Consider the following 7,992-nt stretch of genomic DNA (forward strand, 5'->3'; position numbering starts at 1 on the left):
TGAAGGCAGCCTGAAGAACCTGCTGTTTCATGGTGAGTTGACCCCACAGCTAGGGGCCTGAGCCAGCATGGCACTCAGCCCAGCCAAGGCAGGGCTCCCGTCCTTGACAGAACTGTCTGCCGGAAGGTGTGAGGACGTCACCAGCCCCTGAACTTCCTCCTCTGCTGTGTGACTGGGCCTGAGAGGCTGTGTGCTCCAGCCCTTCTCTGGAACAAGAGAGGATCAGGGAAGACCAAAGCACTTCATTGTAGCCAACTCGTGGGCCACCCAGGCCCCTACCCCAGGAGACCCTGCAGGGAAGGCCATGAAGACAAGGTGATGCAGCTGGAGCTCCATCAGACCAGTTCTCCCTGGACCTTGTTCTTCCCTGTCTGTTCTCCCCATGGTTCCTGTTTTTATCTCTTTCTGCACTTCACCTCCTCAGTCTTGCCCCGTTGCTTTTCAAAGCATGGTCTGTGTATCAGCAGCATCAACATCACCTGGGAGCTCCTTAGAAACGCAGAATCTTGGGCCTGCCGCAACTCTGCTAAATCGGAACCTGCGCTTGAACAAGACCTCTGGAGGGTGGGGGTGTCCATTGTGTGTCAGTGTCTGAGAAGCACTGGTCTGGTGTACCCTGCACCTCCTAGTTCCATTTCCTCACTTTAATACTGGACCTCCTGGCAGTGCCAGTGGCCGGGGGTGGGAGGCACCTAGAAGGAATAGGCCCTCCTCCATCCACCATTATTCTCCAGCTAAAACAAAACAGTAACTTGGGATCTTGAGGAAGTGTCACAGAAATGGCATGGAAATAATGCAGGGAGCTTTGTGAAGATCTTTTTTGTGAGCATCGAGAAGTCAAAACAGAAGCCCCACAGGTGGGGAAGGTCCATGGCAGGAGTGGAAGCACACTTTGGTGCTCTGAAGGCCAGGAGAAGGGAACAGTGTGTCATTTATGACCCAGTGAAAGAGAGGATATCTTCTCTTGCTTTCTGTGGGAGGCAGGCCTGGCAGCTCAGGAGCTTAGCCTGAACACTGGAGGTGCTGGCTTCCCGCCCTGTCTCTGATTCTCTGATGCCTCCCTTCGTTCATTCCTCTCACTAACTTGAGAAGAGCCAGCTAGAAGATGCTCCAGTCTGAAAGATTGTTTCTTGGCCAAGATGTTAATCCTTCAAGAGGGTTTTCTGTAGGATTAGTATCTGCAGAGTTTGCACTGAGACCACCACCCACATGACCAATATCCCCCTACAACTGAAAAGATGGCAGCAACAGAATCACCAACATAGCTTAGCAGGGTGGGGGGCCTGGCAGAGTTGAGAAAATGACCTGCACCAGGTGAGCGGAGTGATCATGACGAGCAGGAGTGAGTCAGATCTCTGGATGTAGCCACAGACTCCTGTCCCTGTAGCTGTGATCTGAACATTTTAAACTTACTGACAAAGGACTTGCTGAGAGTTCAAGTTTCCCCTCCTTGACCATGTCTGAAAATGCCGGGTGTTTTCCCCTTACAATGGTGAATGAAACCACAGTGAGACCAGAAGAGCCGTGGAATGATGCTGGCCCAAGATCAAGGACTCCCGCTTTTTCTGAACATTGGCTGGAAATAAATCTGTTGTGTTTCACTCCCAGGTGTTTGCATCCCACCTTCAGCGAGGGACCAGGGTGTTTTCTCTCTCCTTTGGTCTAATCTCATCCATTGGCAATAAAAGGAGTTAATTTGTCAAACGACAGAGATTAGAATTTTGCAATCTAGAAAAACAAAACAGGCACAGTCTATAAAGTCACAAAGGGTGTTGGCAGTGTGGACCCACATTTACCTACAAAGGCCAGGGTCACCGAAACTTGATACTCAAGAGCACTTTAGGGGCAAGCTATCTCTTTATTAAAACAAGTCAACTTAAACATTAACCAGAAAAATAGACCACAGAGCTTTGAAAGCAGTTCTGTCTTGATACAGTTAGGTCCTCCAGATGTCCTAACTATTATCGGTCACAGCTTTAATCTAACCTTGGTTATAGGTCTAGACTTTGATTTTAATCTGTTAATTCACCTTGAATTCTACTTTTAAGTTTATCCAAGAAACATTTTGGGGCACCTGCTATAGACATAGCGCTTTGCTAGGTATCAAAAAGGAACCATCCACTTGCTCCAGAAGTCTGTCACTTAAGAAGAAAGATCCATGCTTGAACTAACTAAAACAAATGTAATAAGTAATATTAATAAATGAGTAATTTAGAAAATTGTTGCATTCCTGATTGGATTGGAGAGGAGAGGAGGCTTAGCAGGCTCTGGAAAGGCCTGGCTGAGAGAGAGCTTCAGCTAGATCAAGAACTGGTGGGAGGGGAACTTGGGCTGGACCCAAACTGGTAATGGGGTGCTGTGGCCTGGGCCTCCGCCTCAAGGCTGGGCATTGAGAATGGGGGATTAAGGTTGCCTAGGTGACACAGGACTAGGTTGTGACCAGCTAAGGAATGAAGAATTATGGTAGTTTTCTTTTTAAATTTTGTTCTTTTTCTCAAAATTATCGATGCCTATACTTATTTTTATTTTTTAAATACAGTCTTTTACTTTTCATACTCAGTAGACCCTGATACTTTTTAAAGATTTTCTTAAATTTATTTTTAGAGAGAGAGAGGAGAGGGAGAGAAACATCTGTGTGTGGTTGCCTCTCACAAACTCCCAACTGGGGACCCAGGCATGTGCCCTGACTGGGAATCAAACCAGGGACCCTTTGGTTCGCAGGCCGGCTGCTCAATCCACTGAGCCACACCAGCCGGGGCTGCATATACTTTTAATAAGTCAGTTCCACCAGACTTGTTACAAAAACCAATTGTTCTCTGCAATCCCTCCTCCCTTCCTCTTCAAAATACAACCACCAGTTCTTCCAGCTGAATCTTTTTGTATTGACTTCCATATCTCCACATGCCATATTTATATTAACACTTCACAATTTTTCAGTATTCGGTCTAGGCAATCATGACTTTATCCAGCAGAAGATGCAGATTTGTCTCTGTTCCCTCACATCCCCCATCATACTCACATACTGGCAGCCCCTCCATTTTCTTCATAGAATTGTGTTATTCTCATTGGGTCTATTAAATGTCAGCATTACTAAGAATTTATAAAACCCTATTTGCAGCTAAGCCAGAACATATACTATAGCTTACTTCTCACTTACGGCACAAATTTTAGTTTTCCCTGGAATGAACAATCTTGTTTTGTTTGTTTGCACAATTTTCTGTGTACCCATCACTAATTCAAACTGCAGCCATTTGTCTATCTCCCTGTATTCCACCCATTTCATCTTGAACTCTCCAGGGCCTGCTTCCCTGGTCTCTCTCTGCTCATTGTCCCTGAGAAGCAAGGATGTGACTGCAATGCCTTCAGGCTTCCTGTGTGATGTCTGTGGAGGTGTCGGGAGCCACGCTGATTGTAGGGTTTTCATTTTGCTATTATTTTTCTCTAGATGCTTGCAGGAGTTTCTTTAGTGTTCTAAAATTTCACAATGACATGTCTTATTGTTGCCCTGTTTTTACTTAGCACTCGTTACCATTTTGCCAGGTCCTCTGGGCCCTTTCAATCTGGAAACTCATGTCTTTTAGTGTTAGGGGATTTTCTCAAATTAATGTCTGTGATAACTTCCTTCACTCAAATATCTGTTTTCTATAACCTGACATTGTTTTTCTTAGATATTGGTCCTATCTTTTCTCTCCTATCTTCCACATTTTTGTCTTTTGATCTTTATGGAAGATCAGCTTTATCTTCCAACTCTTCTGTTTATTTTTTGTTGTTGTTGTTGTTTTGTTTTGTTTTGTTATCATTGTTTCAATGTCCAAGGATTGTTCTGGCTGCTTTTTATACCAGTAAATTTTTATTCTGTGACCATACATCTTAATATATACCCTTATCTACGTAAAATATTTGCATATCAGCAGAGTAGTTATAGTGATCCTTTAAAAATATATCATGTCATTTCTCTCAAATTCCACAGTGGCTTCACATCTGACTCAAAAAGCCTGCATTCATGCAGCGGTCAACAGGGCTGAACATGCTTCTTTTTCTCTTGCCTCTGTGTCGTTGGCTGCCCTGCCTCTGTTTGCTCTGCTCCAGCTACACGAGCCTCCTCAGCGTGCCCTGACTTCTCCGGCCCACTCCCACCTTAGGGCCTTGGCTTTAGCTCTTCCTCCTGCCTAGAATCCCTCCTCCCTTCAAGCCTTTGCTCAATTCGCATCTCAGTAAAGCCTACCCCGGCCTCTGTATTTAATACTACAACCTGCCCACACATTCATCCCTAGAGTCCACACTCCTGGTCTCCCTTCTCCTGCTCAACTCTTCATGTAGCACTTGTCACTTTCTAACTCATGATTTGATTTGATTTATTATGTGTATCCATTGTTTTCTGTACCATCCACTCCCTCACCCCACCCCACCCCAGGAGGAATGTCAGCTTAGGCGCTCTCTCCTTCCTAGGAGCATTCTTACACCTTTCTGCCTTTCAGACGTGCATCTTCTAAACTCTTAAGGGTCCCCATGAGACTTGCAACCAGGGGAGCAGCGGGCAGCGGCAGACTGTCCCCTGGCTAACCCCCTGAACCTGCCTCTAAGGCCCCCTTTTCTCTGATTTCCCAGTGAGCCAAAGCAGCTCTGTCTACACTCCTGTTGCTTCTTCTGTCCTAAGCTCTTCCTGTTTCACTGCCTCCAGCTTTAGTAAGCATATTCTCAAAATATTTTTAAAAAAACCAAAACTTATATGCAGACAATAGTATTGTGACTACCAGAGGAAAAGGGCGGTGGGGAGAGGTAGGAGAGGGAAATGGGATAAATGGTGATGGAAAGAGACTTAAATTGGGGTGGTGAACACACAATATAATATACAGATGAGGTATTAAGAATTGTACCCCTGCCCTGGCTGGTGTGGCTCAGTGGATTGAGCGCCAGCCTGTGAATGAAAAGGTCGCTGGTTCGATTCCCAGTCAGGGCACATGCCTGGGTTGCGATCCAGGTCCCCATTTGGGGGACTGTGAGAGGCAACCACACATTGATGTTTTCCTCTCTTTCTCCTTACCTTTCCCTCTCTCTAAAAATAAAATAAAATCTTTTTTAAAAAAGAATTATACCCCTGAAACTTATATAATTTTATTAAGCAATGTAACCCCAATGATTTCAATTAAAAAAGTAATCAGTTTATAAGCGCAGACATCTCTGTTTTGTATACTGATGTTTCCAGCACCTTAGAACCATGCTTGGCACCTGGGGCACCAATCATTTTTGTTGAGTGAAAGGGTGAATAAATTAATCTCTGAGGATATTTATGATTTGCTTTTAAAGTTTCCTTCTCCCTTATTGCCTTTCTTTATTCTATGTTGCTTTTTCTATTTCTTTAACCTAGTCTTTACCTTTCAGGTGATCCTTGACTGTCAGCTCATGTTAAAGAGTGAAAATACAAAAACAGAGTGGAGCTCTGTGCCTATGGAACAGCCTTATTGTCTGTGGGATTATCTTTGGGACACTCTACCCAGGCTATTCATTGGGTAATATCGTGGTCAGTAACTTTAGATCTTTCCCTGAGGCTGGTCTTTCCCAGACAGGGCTGCCACCAACATCTGGGAACCAAACTGGTAAAGAAGGCTGGGAGTCTCAACTCTCAGTTGTAGACTTTTACTTAATCCCCATTCTCGGTATGGTGCTCCCACCTCAACCGTAAGTGGTGTCTCCCAAGCTCTCAGTTAAAATCCTGATTTCAAAACCCTGTCCAAAGAACACACTTTGAGATTTCTGCCAGAGTATGGGAGTGATCTTTACCCTGTTGCTCAGTGTTGGGGAGGAGAGGTAGGGTTTAACTCATTTTACTTATTATTGAAGTGTAGTGTGCATACAGAAAAACACACAAATCAAAAGCTTGATGTCTTTCTATAAAGTAAATACATAAAATCTTACTCTTAAATTGACTTTTAGCCAATCCACTCATGCATATTCCACCTCTACTCCCACTCGTAGAGGTACTTGTCATACCAATTTCCTGAGGGTTTTTTTGAGGGGGAGGTTCTATATTATAAAATCATGTTGCTTCTGTGCTTCTCCTTCTGCAACCAGGATTCATCATTCTCTAGTATTTGGGAGTAAGGTCAGAGTGGGGTGGGTCTGCCTGGCCTACTTGTCACTGAGCAGATGAATGGCTCTCCTAGGACTGCCTGGTGTCCTACAATCTGTTATCAGTCCTGGGTAAAAGGATCCTAGCTGTCAATGTCGCAGCAAAGCAATACACAAACTTTTTTTCTCTTTGTATTTGTGCCACAAATAGAATGAAAAGATGAGGTATGATTTTAGTATCTGAGCCCTTATCTTGTCCTCTTGCCTCACCCAGTCCTTGTGTTTGGCCCTGTTTTCATATATCTCCTTTCTGCTCTCCCACATAGATCCCCACCACTGGCTCTTCACTGGTACCCATGTTCCCTTCCCCCCCAAACCCTTCCAGGGCCTAGATTCTGCTGAGTTCCCATCACCCATATTTAGATGAGCTTGTATCATCAATAGTATCATTTTACTTGCTTTGTAACCTTCAATGACCAGTGCCCTCTCTCAGTTATTAGATCTGGTTCTTGAGCCTTTGCTCTCATTCCTGCTGACCTAGCCAAGTTAGGAGACCCAAGCAGTACTTCACTAATTGACTTATGTACCAAAAGTGCTTAAGAAATATATTATGTCCAGTTGGTCTTGAGGTTCTTAGAAAGCCCCTGGAATGTGCAGAGCCAGACCTGGAAAATAATAGGTCCTGAGGTTCAAAACCCTATGAGTGATTGACAGTCTGCAATGAGGGTAGAAGACAATAGGTCAAGGCATGGTTTTCCGTGGTCCATGAAGGAGAAAGCTGCATCTTGATATCTCTCTGGACATAGCCAAGACTGTCAGAGTGTGTCTGGTCATCTGGGGTCAGTCCAGGGTTTTTCTGCTATCTGCTCATTTTCCAGGCTTTGAATATTAATAATTTAATTTATTTAAATATGGAATTGTATTAAGATTAAAGACACCACCCACTAATAGTTTGCCATTGAATTCTTCCAAGAAAAAAATGCATAAATAAAAATATACAGATACTTTTTAAAACCTTTTCGTTGTAAAATATAGTATCTATACAGAAAAGTATGTAAAACATAAGTGTATGGCTTAAATAATTATCATAAAAGTGAAAAATCAAGGAAGCACATCCCAAGTCACGAAGCATGACATGGGCATCCTGGAGAGATGGGGCAGCATGAGCAAGCATGTTAAGAGGTGATAAGGCATGTGTGGCCTGAGAACTGGCTGACTTCTTTATGGCTGGTAGGTTGTGACAGGAGAGCCTAAGGAGAGAATGCAGGCAGATAAGACCTTGGAGAGCCCTCTGTGCCATGGAAAAGAGTCTAGCCTACCGGAGCTCCAGCCCTTCTCTTCACTTTCCATTCATTCTTTAAGTCTTGTAAATAAGTCCAGAGAAAGTATGACTTTTCTTCTCTGAGACTCAAAGATTAAAACAGAAAACCCCAGTCTTTGAATGAGCCCATGAAATGCCTAAAACTGGACAAAAACAGCCTCCTCTGGGTAAAGATGAGAAGAAGCACTTGGTTCATAAATGGACTCAGGAACACAAAAGAAGATGGAACAGGAGACTTGGAGGAGAGTTGCTTCCAGTAACAAGCGAAACTTGTACAAAAAACAGATTCGTATTCGAGATGAGATTGGAGAGGACATTGGAGGGGGCCACCCAGAGTCTGAGAATGCTGCTTTCAGATGAAACTTAAGATTCAGGGGTAGACACTCAGAAGAGAGTATTAGGCACAATGTTATGTAAGAATCTAAAGCATGAGAAAAGTTTAGAAGCATCACTATCCATTTTATAGCCCTAGTATAACCCCCATATAAAAGCCTGTCCAAATGAATGTTGTTGTTGCTTTTTAACCCTCACCCAAGGACATGCTCATTGATTTTAGAGAGAGGGGCAGGGAGGGAGAGAGAGGGAGAGAAACATTGGTTGGT

The sequence above is a fragment of the Furipterus horrens genome, unplaced genomic scaffold, assembly GCF_987537825.1.
Source record: "Furipterus horrens unplaced genomic scaffold, mFurHor1.1.pri manual_scaffold_8, whole genome shotgun sequence".
Taxonomy (NCBI): Eukaryota; Metazoa; Chordata; class Mammalia; order Chiroptera; family Furipteridae; genus Furipterus; species Furipterus horrens.